Below are 19,266 nucleotides of genomic sequence, written 5' to 3' on the forward strand. Positions count from 1 at the left end.
CCACTAATCTACTTTCTCTAGATATAGATTTGTCTACTCTAGACATTTTACGCAAAAGGAATTGAAACAGGAGATGGATAGGTCCACTGAACAACTGAAACCTGTCCCCCATGGACAGATACTTCAAGATAAAAATTATGGCAGTAGCAAGGAGGAGCTGAGTCCTCTTTGGATAAAAGATAAAGAGACCATGTATTTCTCATTCTTGAGGTCAAGGAATCCTTCCGAACTACACATGCACAGAAAGATTCCTCAGGGGTCAGAGAAGGGTGGGGCACCAAACCACAGGACATCCTGTCAACTTCCCAGAAACCTTTGTGCTAGAATCCACCTTGGCTAGAAAATGTGTATGCATACAAGGGAGGGCCCTGAGTCAGGCCTGATATGGACTCAAGGCCAGAAGAAGCAAGATGATTGTCCAGAGGACGGACCAACTGCCCCCATACAAGTGATTTAAACCACTCCAAAGCACATGACAACTTCTCTGTGTCTGTCTGTCTCTCTCTCCTCTCAACTCCCGAGCCCGCCTGTGCTTCCTCCACACATATCTTCTCTCTCTCTCTTTTTTTTTAATTCTTTCTTTTTTTTGTCTTTTTGCCTTTACTAGGGCCACTCCCGCAGCATATGGAGGTTCCCAGGCTAGGGGTCTAATTGGAGCTGTAGCCGCCGGCCTACACCATAGCCACAGCAATGTCAGTTCCGAGCCGCTTCTGCAACCTATACCACAGCTTACAGCAACGTCAGATCCTTAACCCACTGAGCAAGGCCAGGGATTGAACCCGAAACCTCATGGTTCCTAGTCCGATTCGTTAACCACTGTGCCACGATGGGAACTACTCTCTTCTTTCTTAATAAACACTCTACTTGTCTTACTACTCTCTGTATCTTTGCCGAAATTTTTTCTCCAAAGAGACGAGGACTGGTCTAGTGCTCTTTCTCCATCAAGCCTGCTGAACCTTGTGGTCTAGTGGTTAGGATTTAGCTCTCTTCCTGAACAGCCAGCCGAAAAGAGAATCATGCAACATATGCTATTTTGTGGCTGGCTTCTCTCACTTAGCATGTTTTCAAGTTATAACCACATCGTAGCATGTATCGAAACTTCAATCCTTTCATGGCTGAATAATATTCCAATGTACGGATATACTACATTTTATTTATCCATGAATCAGTTGATGGACATTTAGGTTATCTCTACTTTGGAGATATTATGAATAACCCTGCTATGAACAATTGTGTACAAGTTTTTGTATGAACATATATTTTCATTTCTCTTGGGTATATACCTGGGAGTGGATTTGCTGGGTCATATTGTAACTCCACATTTAACTTTTTGTGAAACTTCTAGGCTGTACTGTTTTACATTCCCACCAGCAGTGTATGACCATTCCAATTTCTTGATATCCTCTCCAACACTTGTATTATCTGTCTTTTTTATTATAGCCATCCTAGTGGGTGTGAAGTGGTATCTCACTGTGATTGTGATTTGTATTTGTCTAATAACTAGTGATGGTCAACATCTTTTCATGTGCTTATTGGTCATTTGTACATGTCTATGGAGAAATGTGTATTCAAATCCCTTGCCCATTTTAGATTGGGTTACCATTTTTAAAATTTGGTTCCTTTTTGCCACAAAATCTGTTCCTACTATTGTCCTGCCAAGTATTTTGGTGTACTTCCATGAAATGTCCCTTCTGCTGCCCCACTGATGGCAGGCTTGATCATGCGACTTGCTTTGGCCAATAAAGTTTGAGCCAAAAGATCAATTTCAGCTGGACACTTTAAGCACCAGTTGGTGGATTCACCATGTCTCATTTCTCTATGCCACAAGACTAGGCAATTGTTTCAGAGAGAAGTTGTTCTGTCAGCCTAAGTTCCCGAGTGAAGATGACATGGAACAGAAGCATAGCTGATCCCCAAAGGACATGTAGTATTTGTTTTTTTAAGCCACTCAGATGTGTGGGGACATTTGTTACTGTGGCATAACTTAGCCTGTGCTAGAGGACACACTTCTCCTATGTGCTGTGTAACTGCCTCTACTATCCTTCCAGGTCTACAGGCCTCTCCAGCCTTGTTTCCAGGCCATTCCCTAAACTATCCTATGCCCCAGGCAAAAGAAAATACACTGAGACCCTGGAATTCACTTCTTCCTCTTTCTCTCCCCATCCTGGGCCTTTATCCAGGTTGTTCCTTGCTATTGGAATAATAATGATAATAGTTATCTTTCAGTTCCCATTGTGGTTCAGCGGTAATGAACCCGACTGGTATCCATGAGGTTGTGGGTTAGATCCCTGGCTTCACTCAGTGGGTTAAGGATCTGGCACTGCTGGGAGCTGCGGCGTGGGTCACAAATCCGGCTCTGATCCATCAATGCTGTGGCTGTGGTGTAAGCCAGCAGCTACAGCTTTGATTTGACCCCTAGCCTGGGACCTTCCATATGTCTCAGGTGTGGCCCTAAAAAAAAAAAAAAAAAAAAAGGTTATCTTCACCTGAGTATTTTCTATGTGCAAGACACTATTCATATATGGTTTCATTTTGTCTGACAGCAACCCTGAGAATTAAATAATTTATCTCATTTTACAAATCAACCAAGGCCCTAGATTTACTTTTCCTGGAGCAAGCAGCTAGGAAGGGGCAGAGCTAGGATTTGAACCCAGGTTGATCGACTCCAAAGCTCCTCTTTGAATCATTATGTTATAGTAATAAATAGAGATATTTAGCTTTTATTGAGCATTTACCATGTGGCAAGAATTACCCTGAAGCACTTTGCATGGATTAAGTTTAATCCACATAAAGAAATCACATGCAATGGAAGTATAGAATAGCGGTATCCCACAGCAGTTTATGGAGTTCCTGTTGGGGTACAGTGGAAACGAATCTGACTAGGAACCATGAGGTTGTGGGTTCGATCCCTGGCCTTACTCAGTAGGTTAAGGATCTGGCATTGCCGTGAACTGTGGTGTCGTTTGCAGATGCGGCTTGGATCCCGTGTTGCTGTGGCTGTGGCGTAGGCCAGCAGCTACAGCTCTGATTAGACCCCTAGCCTGGGAACCTCCATATGCCGTGGGAGTGGCCCTAAAAAGACAAAAAAAAAAAAAAAAAAAAAAAAAAGACTCTCACTTTGGGGATCAGACCATGAAATCGTGTGATCTTGAGAAAATTACTAAACTCTCTTACTTTCATTTTCCTCATCTGTAAAATAGAGCAGTAAGATATACTTCAATGGGTTTTTCTGAGTATTAAATGAATCAATTTTTAGAATTCACTTAGAATATGCTAGCATATAGTTAGAGCTCAAATTATACCAGCTATAGTGTTTTTTTCTCACCTAGCCTACAATAAATAATATGAGGTAGGTACTATTATTCAACGGTACCCTTTCCTTCAGCTGCCCTGTCCTTTCCCATTCTTGACACCTGACACACTGGTCCCTCCGGGATGTTCCTGCTCTTCCAGGCCACCTGGAAAACCCCCATTCACCTCTAGGACCTCAGCTATCCCTTTCTGCACCGCTGCAGCAAGTTTGGTTGCTCCCTCCACTAGGCTTCCAAAGCACTTTGTGCAAACTCTGATAGGTCTCCTTGAAAACAAGAAACAAGAACTCACTCAAGTGAAAAGCAGGGTTAGTATAAGATTGGAATTGAAATACGGAAGCCTTTGAAACCAGCCACTCTTGCTTCTCTCAGGTGGATCCCCTGGTTCTCTGCCTCTTTCTGCCTTTGGTAATAGGAGAGGAAAAGCCAAGAAATTTCCCCTTTCTTGCTCTCACCCAAGCATCAGCTCCAGGAATTAATGCATCTCCACCATGGCTCCAGCTCCAACTGGAAACTGCTGGCCATGGTTCTAGATTCTGTCTGACAGACTTGGCTTTGAGATTCCGAGAGCATCACATCTTTCCATTGTTCATCAGGGGGTTAATTTGTCACTTATTTAACTGGAATGTCATTATCACTCCCAAGGAGTGGAAAATAAAATTCTAGTAATTCATGGCAGGCAACGGTACTGTAATTGCTTAGATTAGTGCCTGTGGTTGCTTGAAATAAAGTGCCAGGCGAAGGTGAAGAAATTAGAAAATTGGGAACTACTGTACTTTACCATGTATTAGTAATGATAATTACAAGGACTGTAGCATAGGCTGAGGACTTCACAGCATTAGGCAACTTAGGAAATGAAAATATTAAATTTAGAGCTTTAAACCCTCAGCTCAAGGTGTGATCAGAAAACCAGAAAGCTTCTACAGTAGTGCAAAGAAGTTCTTATGACCTAAGGATAGACCATTGCTGAGGATCAGAACCAAATTTATTTGTGCAAGTTTCTAGAGGATAATGAAGTTGAATTCATAGCTTGTCTAAGTCATGGCATTAAAGTTAGGATATTGATTGAAAGTTGTGGGACCCTGTGACTTAGGATGGGAACATTTGAGGTGACATCTGACTAGCTCCCTAAATATCCCCATGCCCCGTCTCCTTCATGAGGATATTGACCTTCCCTTGTTTAAAGATTCTATATGCAGCAGTTGCCTTACAAAGGGATGTCCATTCTCCTCCAAATCCTATCTTCCCCATCCTTCAAATCCACTTCTAAAGTCAAATCCAGGGACCCAGGAGAGAACTGTAAAGTACATTCCAGAAAATAAACAAATAAACTCGCACACCCAAATTGTTGCAATATCTTTTGTATTTACATTCTTAGTAACCTGGTAAACTATGTAAGAGTAGATTCTAAGGGTATTATATTAGAAAAGGAAGAATATAATGATGAGCTAGATTAAATTTAAACATAGGTGTCCTGGCAGTTCCTGTTGTTGCTCAGTGGGTTAAGAACCTGACTAGTATTCATGAGGATGCAGGTTTGATCCCTGGCCTTGCTCAGTGGGTTAAGAATCCAGTGTTGCCACAAGCTGCAGTGTAGATCACAGATGTGGATCAGATCTGGCATTGCTGTGGCTGTGGCATAGGCTGTCAGCTGAAGCTCCAATTTAATCTCTAGCCCTAGAACTTTCATATGCTGCAGGTGCATCCGTAAAAAGAAAAAAAAAAAAAAAAAGAGGTATTCCTGTCATGACTCAGAAGAAACAAATCTAACTGGTATCCATTAGGACACAGGTTTGATCCCTGGACTTGCCTACAGCATTGGTGTAGGTCGCAGACGAGGCTCGGATCCGGCGTTGCTGTGGCTGTGCCATAGGCCAGCAGCTACAGCTCTGATTTGACCCCTAGCCTGGGAACCTCCATATGCCGCAGGTGCAGCCCTAAAAAGACAAAAAAAGAAAAAAAAAAAAGAAAGAAAAGAAAAGAAAAAGAAAAAAAGGAAAAAAGAAAAAAAAACCCACAGGTGATTTTCTGTATTTATTATGTTAAATTGAGCATCTCTGATTTGGTTGACTGAAACTAGGATTCATTTGGTTGACTGAAACCAGCTCCATTCAATGAAGCTAAGATACCAGAACTTCACTCACAAAATGGAGAGAAAGGAATGTAAAGAGATACAAAAAGGTCAAGCCACAGGGTCACATATGAAAGTGTTAAAGTGATGGGAATGTTGGAGTAAATTTACTATGTGTAACTTCCTTACCCGTCTCCTGACGATGTTTCTTGGAAGAGTCAGAAGGCACTAAGGCTCTGAGAAAACATTAGTGATGGAAACATAGGCATCCTTAAAAGCTCTACAATTGCTATCCTCCCTAAACCAAGAACAATTGAAGTAGGTCTCCTGATTTCAGTGGGAATGCCATCGCTAGAGTGGCAAAGACCAGGTGCCAATAATTAACCACCAGAGGCAAGGGAGCACCGTTATCATAATGGACACCAGGGGCAGAGTGACATTCAAATGCCTGGACCTTTGGGGATCTATGGGGGTACCAACTTGATGACAGGGACCCTAGGAATTAAATAGGTGGTAGCCTACTAAAGTATTACTTGATATACACAACCGGGAAAACTAAAGTTCTGACACACAGAAATCTGACTTGAGTTACTACAAAAGGAAGTCAGAGCCTCTCACTTAGTTCCCAGTTATGTCACATACCCATGGCCCAGAGACTGAAGGAGAAACTAGGTCCTCTTGAAAGGACCCTGCAACATTGCCACAACTGTATACTACAAATATTCCTCCAAAGCCTCCTCAAAAGGATCTGTGGTTCTTGACAGAATGAGCATGCACTGAGGAAAGGTACATATTCAGACTTTGAAGGATTGTTAGACACTGATCTGAATTTATGCTAACCCTTGGGGAACCCTGGATAGATTGAGGGCTTTGGGTAAGCAGACAATAAATTCACATCCAAGTCCATCACACAGGGGCTCAGTGGGTTCTGTAGATCCATGCTGATCACCAGATCCTAAATGCATCTTTAGATGAGGCACACTTGGCAACTGGCAGATTTCCTGCACTAGCTCACTGACCTATGATGAAAGGTTATTATTTTAGACAGAGCCAAGTAGCCCCTAGAACTGCCCTTCCCTAACAAAACAGTAAGCCAAAAGCAATACCACATCCCCGTGGGAATTGCAGGGATCAGGGCCACTCTCAAAGACTTGATAGATACGGAAGTGATATTCCTATGTCTGGCAAAACTAGACAGTGGCTCCACTTGCACCTTCTGATCCAGACATAACATCTTTGCTGGGAGAAATCAACATTGTCCTGCTCATCTAGTATGCAGCCGTCCATCTGGAAGATCATTTCCCCTCACATCAATTAGCAAAGAAAAGGAGAAGCTGAGTTCCTGTTGTGGCTCAGCGGTAATGAATCTGACTAGGATCCGTGAGGACACAGTTTCCATCCCTTAATCCTCGTTCAGTGGATTAAGGATTCGGTGTTGCCTTAAGCTGTTATATCGGTTGCAGATGTGGCTCGGATCCCATGTTGCTGTGGCTGTGGTGTAGGCCAGTGGCTACAGCTCCAATTCAACCCCTCGCCTGGGAACTTCCATATGCTGTAGGGTGCAGCCCTCAAAAAGACAAAAAAGAAGAAAATGAGAAGCAACAAATCTTCATGTCAGGAACAGTAGTTCACCTTTACAGTTTTTATTTCAGGGCCATGTCGGTTCTCAAATTCTGTCACAGTATAGTCCGCAAGGACCTTGATCATCTAGACATTCCATAGGACATCATTCTGATCCATTACATTGATAACATTGTGTTGACTGGCTTGGTGAACAGAAAGCAGAAGCTATTCTCAGTAAGACACGTGCATGCAAATATTCTCAGTAAGATACAAAAATTCTGTGAAAGGGACGTTGCACTATCCCTGCATAGCAGTAGTTCTCAACCAGAGGCAATTTAACCCCTATTGAACAGCAAGGACTCTAGGGCTTCATGAAGCATTCCCTATAATTAGTAGTCAGAGAGAGAGAAAAAAAAAACAAAAACACACACACACACAACTTGGGCCTAGTTTAAAGATGGTCCTGCACAATATGTTGGCATCAGCTGGAAGTGGATTGTTTCGATATCACCACTCCATTCAGGAATGGCTCTGAAAGGAAATGTGAAAAGCAACTCATCCAGTAGGGAGGACTTTGGGTGGTACATCTGGATGTCCACTGTGGCTGGAAGGATCATGGCCTGAGATACAGACCTACTCTGGTCAATTGTTTGGCTGTTGCTCAGAGACTTGGAAAGAATAAAATTGCGATACTGAGTAACAAGGAAATCTATGGAAAATGTATATGGGTGGATCTCTCAAAACTGGCCAATACTATGAAAATGTTTGCTTCTCATGTGAATGTTCACCCAAAGGCATCCTACTGGAGAGAAAGCTCTTCAAAATCAGGGAGATGACACATTCTATGGATGTTGGTCTGTTTCATCATTCAGTCACTCCAGTCCTTGTTCAGTGGGTCTGTGTACTCATAGCCACGGCAGCAGGAATAGCAACATGGTCTTCCCCCTCTAAAGTAGAAATCTCATACGCCAACTGTAGAGGCTGATACTGAACCCCTGTTATGGCACAATTCCTCAGGGCACTGAGGGCATGTGAATTATGTTGGACCTCTTCTGTCACAGTAAGGCAGAGATAAAATAGACATTTCTTTCTCCTTTCCCTGTCCAAAATGGTACTGCCAGCAATACCACCTATGAACGAATGGAATGTCCTATCTCTATGACTCATTATCATGACATCCTATACAAGATAGCTTCTCACAAAGAATCTCATCTGAAAGCAAGAGAAATGAGCTCATGCTCTTATACTTCACTAATATTTTCACAAACCCCCTCATCTAAGAACATCTAACCTGGAAGATTGATGGAATGGCCTGCAGGAGTTGTAATTACAGCCCTGTTTTATGGGACAACACTCTGAGGTCCAGCACTGTCTTACAGATGAAATTTATGCTTTGAATATATGACCAACAGATGGTGCTGTTTCTCTTACAGCCAAAAGATCCAGGTTCTGTTACCTATTACACCTAATGACTCACGGACAAAATTTGGTGTCCCTTCTTCCCAATCTTAGACTCTTCTGGTTTAGAGGTTTGGTTTCTGTCTTAGTTTGGGTTCTTGTCCTAAGACATGACCTTGGGTACAGGTAATTTATCTGGGAGGTGATCCCAGCAAGCACAGGTAGAGAAGAGAAGAAAATGAGTCAGAGATGGAAGAAAAGCCAAGAAGGTGTGTAATGATGAACAGGTGACCACTGTAGATAGCTGAAGCTCAATCTCACCAAGACCCCTCTGAGAAATAGTAAGGAATAAGCTTCAGAACTGTCCTTTTGGGGAGTTCCTGTTGTGGCTCAGCGGGTTACCAACCTGACTAGTACCCATGAGGACTCGGGTTCAATCCCTGGCCTTGCTCAGTGGGTTAAGTATCCGGCATTGCTGAGAGCTGTGGTGTCGGTCACAGATGAGGCTCAGATCCTGCATTGCTATGGCTGTGGTGTGGCTGTGGCTGTGGCTGTGGCTATGGTGTAGGCCGGCAGCTGCTGTTCCTATTCGACCCCGAGCCTGGGAACATCCGTATGCCACACATTCGGCCCTAAAAAAAGAAAAGAAAAAAATAAGAATTGTCCTTTTAGGGGACAGGAAGACAAGGCATGTACCCACCAGGACCAATTACAGGACATTAACTCCCTCATATTTCTGGGCTGTACTTTTCTTTGGCAGAGTGTGAGAGAAGAGGAAAAGCTGTCACTGTGCAGGGAGCTCTCTATTACAGCAGCAGATGAACTCAGGTGGGCCAAGGGGATACAGAAAGGCACCCACTTCATCTGCTACAGTCCCAAGAGATGCATGTTTTCATGAGGGAACACAATAATGGTTCAATTGAATTATAAATTGAAAATGCCAGCTATTTTGTCACTAAACCAATAGCCAGAGGAGAAGTTAAAATACTGGATGGAGTGGTCATCTCAATTAACAAGGGAATTCAAATTGCCGCTACACAATGAGGGCAGAGAAGATGCTATCTTGTAACCAGCAAGGTTTGGGGGAGGATTACTGGGGGTACCACTTTGTTTTTCCAATTCCAATAGAAAAGATTAAAAGAACCAATAAAAACAAAATCACTAAGGATTTGGATCCTTTAGGAATGAAGGTTTGGGTCACTAACCAAGTAAAGGACCACAACCAGCCAAAGTGCTGACTAAGGACAGTGGAAGCACAGAAGGAAGTAGTAAATATCAACTCTGCCCTTATGACCAATAATAGAGATGATTAACAGTTATGCATATTTTTGTTATGTCATATATTAATATTAACCAATTATTTCTTTTTTCCCTTTTCCTATACTGCTTTGTACAAAGAAGGTCAATCATGTTTAACTCTACCAATTAGTTCAAATGTCACTAGACCATGAGAAAACTGAGTTCCCAGAGATCTTGGACTTAAAAATAACAATGATGACTTATCTCACCCATACTGATAATGAGGGCATCTTCGTGTGTGTGAAGCATAATTGCATCCTGTTAGAAAGAAGCATGAAGTTGTAACAAGGGAGGTAGATATTTTGCATAGCAAAAGGTGTGGACTGTGACACTTACTTGCCTGTTTGCTCTTGGTCTGTTTTCTGATCTTCCCCTGCTCTGCTCCGACTCTCAGGGAACTACATTTCCCAGCATCCCTTGGCAAATGGCTTCCAGATAGATTAGGCCAAAGGGGGCCCCTGGCAGAACACTGGAAGGTGGAAGGAAAAGAGAATCAAGGTATTTCCATCCTTACTCTTTCCTCAAGCAACATCTCCAGTAGTGGCTAAGTTTCCTCCATATCTCTAGCTCTTACCAAGCAGTTCCTTCCTTAAGGAAGGATCCAAGAGATTGCCATGGTTCTAGCTCTCAGGTGGTGCCAATTTCAGACAACACTACTCCCTCCAATTCTCCCTCCATCATTAGAAGTGGTAGCAACTGTGTAATGTTGCCAGTCAGCAGTTTGTCTCACTGTCTATTGTTTGATTTCTCAGCTCATTGTTGACTGGTATATTTTCCTAAATTAAAAATCCCTCTGCTTTTAAAACCTATGGTGGATTATGTTTTCTTTCTTTCTTTCTTTCTTTTTATTTATTTATTTATTTATTTATTTATTTATTGTCTTTTTAGGGCCACACCATGGTATATGGAAATTCCCAGGCTAGGGGTTGAATCAGAGCTGCAGCCACTGGCCTGCACCACAGCCACAGCAACACAGGATCCACGCCACATCTGCAACCTACACCACAGTTCACAGCAATGCCAGATCCTTAACCCTCTGAGCAAGGCCAGGGACGGAACCTGCATCCTCATGGATACTAGCCGTTTTTGTTTCTGCTGAGCCAGAACAGGATCTCCAATTATGTTTTCTTGACTGGAGCCTAACTGATACATAACCTAAAGTTAATCCCAGGTCCAGCCTGTTCCATGGGGTGTTTATAACCCGCCAGTAGCAGCCTTGGCACCCTGACAAGTGCTTGAGTCAATTGTCATCAACTCAGTTGTGAATATAAGTGAAATGAGATCAAGTCTATAGCTGTTAAAACATAGGTTTGATGTGAGGAGCGCATCGTCCAGCCTACCCCAGGCCCTTTCAATTTTATGACCCTCCAGATCTGCACTATCCAATATAGTAGCCACTAGCCACATGTGGCCATAGAGCAATTGAAATGTAGTTAGTCCGAATGAGATTTGCAGTAAGTGTAAATTGCATACTGAATTTCAAAGACTAAATATTTTTTAAAAGAGTGTAACATATTACATCAATAATTTTTATACTAATTGCATGTTGAAATGATAGCATTTGGGAGCATGTTGGGTTAATAAAATATATCATTAAAATTAATTTCACCTATTTCTTCTTAGTTTTCTTAATGTGGCTATTAGAAAATTACGTGTGCCTCACATTATATTTCTGTTGGACAACATTGCTCAAGACACCAAATGACTTTTTTAAAAAAGCAGTAAATGTTGGTGATGAAAGGAACAGTAGTCAGCTGAATAACATCTCCCGAAGATATCAGGTGTCTGGAACCTATGAATGTTACCTTATATGATAAAAGAATTTGCAGATGTAATTAAGGATCTCAAGATTTAGAGATTATCCTAGGTTATGCAAGTAGACCTTAACTGTAAATCACAAGTAAGAGGAGAGGGGAATTTGACACAGCTATGCGAAGACTGAAGATGCTATGCTGCAGGCTTCAAAGAATAGCTCTTTGAAGAAGAGCTCAAAGAATGCAAGTCTAGAAGATGGAAAGACAAGGAAGCTGATTTTTCCCCTAGAGCTTCCAGGAAGAGTAGAACCCTGCGAACACCTTGATTTTGAAATGGTGAAACTGATTTTGGATTTCTAACATCCATAATGGTAAGAGATTAAATTCTTTTTAATTTTCCTTGGGCGTTCCTACTGTGGAGCTGTGGATTAATTATCTGGCTTGTCTCTATGGAGGCACCAGTTTGATCCCTAGCCCAGAGCTGTGGGTTAAGGATCCAGTGTGATTACAACTGTGGCATAGGTCATAGATCTAGTTGGGATTTTATTCCTGGCCTGGGGACTTTCATATGCCCTGGGGGTGGCCAAAAAGGGGAGAAAATTGGTTAAAATTAAATTTGTTTATTTAAGGAGTTCCCATCGTGGCTCAGTGGTTAATGAATCAAACTAGGAACCATGAGGTTGTGGGTTTGATCCCTGACCTCGCTTAGTGGGTTAAGGATCCAGCGTTGCCATGAGCTGTGGTGTAGATTGCAGTCGCAGCTCGGATCCCACGTTGCTGTGGCTCTGGCGTAGGCCGGCAGCTACAGCTCAAATGGACCCCTAGCCTGGGAACCTCCATATGCCGCAGGAGTGGCTCTAGAAAAGACAAAAAAAAAATTTTTTTTTTCATTTAAGCCACTAAGTTTATCATAATTTGTTATAGCAGCCATAGGAAATTAGTAAAGGAACCATCATTTCTTTGTGTACTTTTAAGTACTTGCGCTTAACATGTGTTATATAATTTAATCCTCCTAACAACCCTACAAGATAGATATTTTAAAGATAAAGAAACCATGGAATTCCCATCGTGGCCCAGTGGTTGATGAATCCGACTAGGAACCATGAGGTTGTGGGTTCCATCCCTGGCCTTGCTCAGTGGGTTAAGGATCTGGCGTTGCCGTGAGCTATGGTGTAAGTCACAGATGTGGCTCTGATCCCGTGTTGCTGTGGCTGTGACATAGGCCAGCAGCTACAGATCTGATTAGACCCCTAGCCTGGGAACCTCTATGTACCATGGGAGTGACCCTAGAAAAGGCAAAAAGACAAAAAAAAAAAACAAGATTAGGAGTTCCTGTCGTGGCGCAGTGGTTAACGAATCCGACTAGGAACCATGAGGTTGCGGGTTCGGTCCCTGCCCTTGCTCAGTGGGTTAACGATCCCGCGTTGCCGAGAGCTGGGGTGTAGGTTGCAGATGCGGCTCGGATCCCGTGTTGCTGTGGCTCTGGCGTAGGCCGGTGGCTACAGCTCTGATTCAACCCCTAGCCTGGGAACCTCCATATGCTGCGGGAGCGGCCCAAAGAAATAGCAAAAAAAAGACCAAAAAAAAAAAAAAATAACAAGATTAAAAAAATGATAAAGAAACCAAGATATAGGGAGACTAAGGAACTGCTCCAGGTATCACATTTAGTAAGAGGCAGCATCTGGATTCAAGTCTAGAGCCATTTGAGTATAAAGTTTATGCTCTTCCCATGATATTGCACAAGTTTCCTCATCTCTCTTGGCTTTGGTTTTCCTATTTTCCTTCCACCACATTGATCTCAGAAATCACAAGTGTATCTGGAAAATGAGTTAGCATGTTACTGCCAGAGGAACATCCAAGTTGGTCTTGTGAATACCATTTTCTCAGGTTAAAAACTGAACAGAGGGTCAGCGATTCTGAAAGAGTCAACCAAGGGATACATCATTCCATTCCCAAGGAACACTAAATTTAATCTTCTAAATTTGATCTCATGAAGAAGAGGTGCTACCACGTCCATTCAAGGGGAGTATCTTGGTGTCAGGAAGAGTTGAGATTATGTACCTGTGTCTGGCATCTGCAATCTCATGAATGGAAACACTATTGTGGTGCATACTGGGGATCAACTAAGTCTCCACAGGGCATCTTCCTGCATTTGCAGAGACTGGGTAGCTGAAAACCACATAATCTAGGCTCCCTTGCAGCTAGGTTTCTGAATGTGAATTTATATCTGATAATGGGACGAACCCAAGAGGTATGAGGCAGAAGTGAGATAAAGTCTAAAGCCATCTTTTTACCCTTTACACTGTCAAGAAAACTCAGGAAAATGTTGTTTTTTTTCTGTAATAGGATTCTAATGGTTCTTTTCCAGCTTTCTGAGTGCTGAGAGGTGGTGCAATCATCCATGGCAGCAATGGCATTAGCTTTTAATTTTTTAAAAATTTTATTGAAGTATAGTTAACTTACAATGTTGGGTTAATTTTTGCTGTACAGCAAAGTGACTCAGATATAGATAGATAGATAGATAGATAGATAGATAGATAGATTCTTTCCCATTATTATTTATCACAGAATATTAAATATACTTCCCTGTGCTATACAGTAGAACCTTGTTGTCCTATATAGTGTATGTATGTGTGTATGTGTGTGTATATGTATATATATATATATATATGTTGTCCACCCTATATATACTAGTTTGCACCTTCTAATCCCGTGGCAGCAGCTTTTTGGTTACTGTTTCCTGACCCCTGGATCAAAGCTATGAGGATGGGTCTTGAATAATACAAATGATGACCTTGGAATGTTGCTGATGGAGCATTCCGTATTTTTCTGAGAATGATTTCTAGTAGCCCAGTCTAGATCTTTCTCTCCTAGTAAATTTCCTAAAATAAATCTCCCCCTATTAAAAAAACACCTGAAGTGTATTCTACTTTGCAGTGAACCTTGACAGATATAACTTTCAACTAAAAGAGGAAATGTGACAAATTCAACTCAGAACATATTTCACTTCAGTTGCCACTAAAATGTGCAACAAATAATTACTTAGTGGCTTAAAAAAGCAAATTATATAAAAATTAAACATTGTAAACCAAAAAAAAAAAGTGATGTAGAATTGCCAGGAGGGCTGGAAATATCTCAGCCTCAGAGATACCCAGCTGGAAATAATACCCAAAATTCCCAGCCCAGAATTTGTCTGTGCCCGAAGAACTTGCTCTTTCTATGTTGCTGCTAAGAGTTCCTCGCAGACCTCCTATAGCTTACTCTTGACATAGAGTAGTGGAGATTGTACCTGGTTATTGGTGGGTCCTAGATAATGTACCCACAGTTTAACTTTAAGGGAGGTGAGAAAGTGAGTATATGCTATTTTTAGCTTCTAGAGTGAGAGACAGACTTTAAGGTGGGAAAGTCTCCAATCACCAAAAGGAAGACAAACACTAGATGGAAAAAAAAAAGAAAGACAACATTCACTAGAGTTCACTTTTTAGCTACCCATGCCAAATATTAACATAAACCCTTCTCCCACACTTAATCCTCCAGAAGAAAAAATACTGCCAATTAACATAATGCAGCTGCTCCTTATAAAATCAAAATGTGCTTGCTCTCTCCCTAAAAGAATCATCACCTGAAGTCTCATTGGTCCACTGATTCTGGCTTTTCCAGAATCTCTGTATGACATTCAATCCTCTTCTGGTTCCTTCATAATGCTGTCTCAGAATTCCATAACCCATGAACAAAATTATAAAGCTAACCATCAGCAGCATGCTCTAGAAGGAAGGGATAAAAAAGGAAAAGCAAAATGAGTTTAAATATATGTGTGGCAGAACAAGTGAGAAAATTAGCAGATCTTATCATCTTTACTTCTGTGAGAAGTCACAAGACTGTAATTGATACATCTAACTTCTATCCCACACCCCTCATTTCATGTTCTCTTGCCCAGAGCCATCAACTGCAATTGCTTAGGCTTCATTACTTGATTGAATGATCCAAACCCTCATTCCTAAGGAATCTGGGCTCTTGATGGTCTTGTAAGATGGTCGGAGTCTTTCATTAATTTTACCACTGAACATAGCAAGACCAAGAGTCAACTCGAGGAGATCTGTGAGTCTCATACTCTTTTAAGCCTCTGCTGACACTCTGTTCTCTGATAGCGAGGATCAATCATCCCTGCTAGCAGCTCTTTTGGTCTGTTTTCCTGGTGACATGAAGAGATTTGGGCATCCAGGTGGCAGTCTTAATTTCCAATCAGTGGTACCATGGTGTGTCCCCTGGTAGAAGCATTCCTCTCATGCTCACCAAGCCCACCAAACCAGCACACCCTAGAATCATAGGGACAGAAAACAAAACACTTTCCAGTTTATATTATATGTAAAGGGTACACTTTCCACTTCCATCTTGGAACGTATACTTTTGCGATGGAAAAAAATAGGGGTATATTTTGGTTGCTGACTTAGAGCATATAGCATATCTCGTAGAATAGCACCTTAACCTTGCAAAATTTCCCAACTAGCATTATACCTGAGTTTTCAGTAGACCATCCCACCTCTCTATAAGACCACTTATCTCAGGTGATGGAATAAATAAGACTGGTGATCTCCATAGTTATCTGCCTTAACCCTCTCACCATAAAGGGTTTTCTTTGTCAGAAGCAATGTTTGAGGGATATCATGATGGTATATAAGACATTTAAAGCTATGGATGGTGATATGGTCTGAGGCATGATGGTCAGGATATTGAATGTTGTCATCAGAGAGCAATCATCCAAATAGTCCCATATAACCCACTCAATTCCAGGCATCCTACTTTCCAATCAATGCCCTAATTTTCAGTAAGAGAGAGGCTGTTAATTCAGTTAGTGCCTAAATTCAGCAAATGAAAGTTAAACTTGGTTTTCAGCCATCTAGAGGTATAGAAAATCCATAGTTTTTCGTCCACACTTTCAGTTACGGTCACTTTACAACACAATTCATTGAAGGATCCCATAGGCTGTGGTTGGTTATGTGTTTGAACAACAGTTTTTGCTATAAAGATGAGAGTTGGTTAAGGAGAAATGTATGTAAACCAAATGATGAAGTTAATGCTGGTTACCAGAAAGCAAAACAAAAAGAATTGAAAACATACATTTTTGGACATAATACTCAGTTGAACTATTCTCCAACCAAAAGAGGGTTCAAAATATCCTACTGAAGTTCCTGGATACAGATATAATAATAGATTACCTGTATCAACTAGTTACCAGTTTAACGCTTCTGATGCCTGAAGAACCCTTTGTTTTATTTTCACCAAGTGATTGTTTAGCCTGTGTTCGGAAATCCGAGATGACAGAAAATTCAACCTAATCTGAGGCTGATCTATCTTTTTTTTTTTTTTTTTGGCCTTTTTGTCTTTTTAGGGCCACACCTGCGGTATATGGAGGTTCCCAGGCTAGGGGTCCAATCGGAGCTGTTGCTGCTGGCCTACACCACAGCCACAGCAACATCAGATCCGAGTCGTGTCTGCAACCTACACCACAGCTCACAGCAATGCTGGATCCTTAACCCACTGAGCGAGGCCAGGGATCAAACCCACAACCTCATGGTTCCTAGATGAATTTGTTTCCGCTGAACCTCGATGGGAACTCCCCAAGGCTGATCTATCTTAATAGCCACCAGTTCTCCCTTGCATTTTTGGAGTTTTTTTGTTTGTTTGTTTTGACCACACCCATGGTATGTGGAAGTTCCCAGGCCATGGATTGAACCTGTCCACCATAACAGCGACCCCAAGCTTCTGCAGTGACAATGCCAGGTCCTTAAGACACTGCCACAAGGTAACTCTTCCCTTGTGTTAAATGTAATTTACATTCTTAAAACTAATTTCACAGCTTGAAGTCTTTCATATTTCATTGTTAATGAAGTTTATGCAAACACATATAATCTTCAGAAGTTCCTGTTGTGGCTCAGCCCTAACGAGCCCGACTAGTATCCATAAGGATGCGGGTTCAATACTTGGCCTTGCTTAGTGGGTTAAGGATCCAGCATTGCCATGAGCTGTGGTATAGGTTGCAGATGTGGCTCGGGCCTGACATTGCTGTGGCTGTGGCGTAGGCCAGGAGCTGTAGCTCTGATTCAACCCCTAGCCAGGGAACTTGCATTTGCTATGCCTGCAGCCCTAAAAAAAAAAAAAAAAAAAAAAAAACAACCATAATCTTCCAAGCAGAAAGTGAATCATAGTCTATTAAAATGCCTTAAAAGTATAGATTATAGTTCTGTATACCAAGATAATCTATGGTTCAATTTTAATGATTTTTATAACAGTTGAAGTCCGTGAGTCATTTCCTTTAATAACTTAGGGTTAGGCAGCCTCCTCAGCTATTAACATCCATTGGATGAATGACTTCTTACTTTGAAGATGGAATTGGGTACAGGTAGTTTCTTTGGCAGAAGTCTTAAGTAAGGTTCCCTAGAAACAACCTGAGATAGATACTTGTTTGCATGTGACTTATTGAGAATGCACTCAGAACACCCAGGTAAGGGAGGGAAAGAAGCAGGATGGAAAAGGACTTACATAAGCAAGAATGGGGTTTCAGGTGAAATCTATCTTCAGCCTCCTCTCTCAAGAAGCTATGGAGTATAAAGTATCCTTCAGAGCCCTTTTTGCCTTGAAGCAAGGGAGTGGAATTTTTGTACTCCTGCCTCAGATATTTATTAGTCCTTGTCCAAGAAATGAGAGGTTATAACTCCCAGGAATCTCCAGCCCAGAGGCTTCAAGCATACAATAGAAATCCTCCAGATTAACGAATCCGACTAGGAACCATGAGGTTGCGGGTTCGATCCCTGGCCTTGCTCAGTGGGTTAACGATCTGGTGTTGCCGTGAGCTGTGGTGTAGATTGCAGACGCAGCTCGGATCCCAAGTTGCTGTGGCTCTGGCATAGGCCGGTGGCTACAGCTCCGATTGGACCCCTAGCCTGGGAACCTTCATATGCTGCGGGAGTGGCTCACGTAAAGGCAAAAAGACAAAAAAAAAAAGAAATCCTCCAGAGAAAGTTGCAGGTATGACCCATTATCCCAAGTACCGATGACAGCTGGGCATTGAACACAACATCCAAACTGGTTAAAGCAATCTCAGAAGCACTGGGTGGAACGTCAACAAGGTCTGCCAAGGTCCACCTCTTGCATAGATCCATGCAAGATCTGTGCTTTTCACATTAGGTTTGCTCCATCCCATCACAGATTCACCAGGATTCTAGGTACAATTTCTGGCAAAATGTAAGAGAGGAGGGATTGTGAGAGGAGCTATAGCCCCTGCTGCTGCAGTTGGACCCATGGTTGTCATTGATATTTATCATCTCTCCTCTCTACTGACCAGCCTGGATTTCCCTCATCCTCAGGTAGTCTTTGTGCAGGTCTATGCATTTTGTCTGGTGGATGACCCAGATTCTCATCTCAGCTCATGGGGATCCTGAGCTCCTGATGACCATGCTCTTATCAGGTCACGGTTGCTGAATTTTTCCATCTACAGTGAAAACTGGCCATGGAGTACCAAGAGGCTCCTTAGTGGATCACTCAAGTGCCAAGCATTTTTGCCTGTCCCATTACATAGTGAGTGGTAGCCCCACCTCCTCACTATTATGGAAGTCAATTTCCCCCACAAGATGGTAGCTCCTTTTTACTGGCACAAAGACCCCAAAGTGGCAAGATGGCAGTCATGGTATTAAGTTAAATAGGATTCTTTGTTCCCCAGTGGAAGTGTCCTCTGTCTGGAATTAGAATCTAGAGAAATACAGAACCTAAAAGTTGTGGGGCTAAGAAGAACAAATTCTTCAAAAGGATTTCTGAGAGTAATGGTGAATGGGGCCACTCCTACTTCTACTCTTTGGTTCTCAGACATGTGTAT

Source organism: Sus scrofa, chromosome 7 (assembly GCF_054392235.1).
Source record: "Sus scrofa isolate SSC_HxYL_T2T_F1_AM1 chromosome 7, Sscrofa_HxYL_maternal_Yorkshire_Landrace_v2.0, whole genome shotgun sequence".
NCBI lineage: Eukaryota > Metazoa > Chordata > Mammalia > Artiodactyla > Suidae > Sus > Sus scrofa.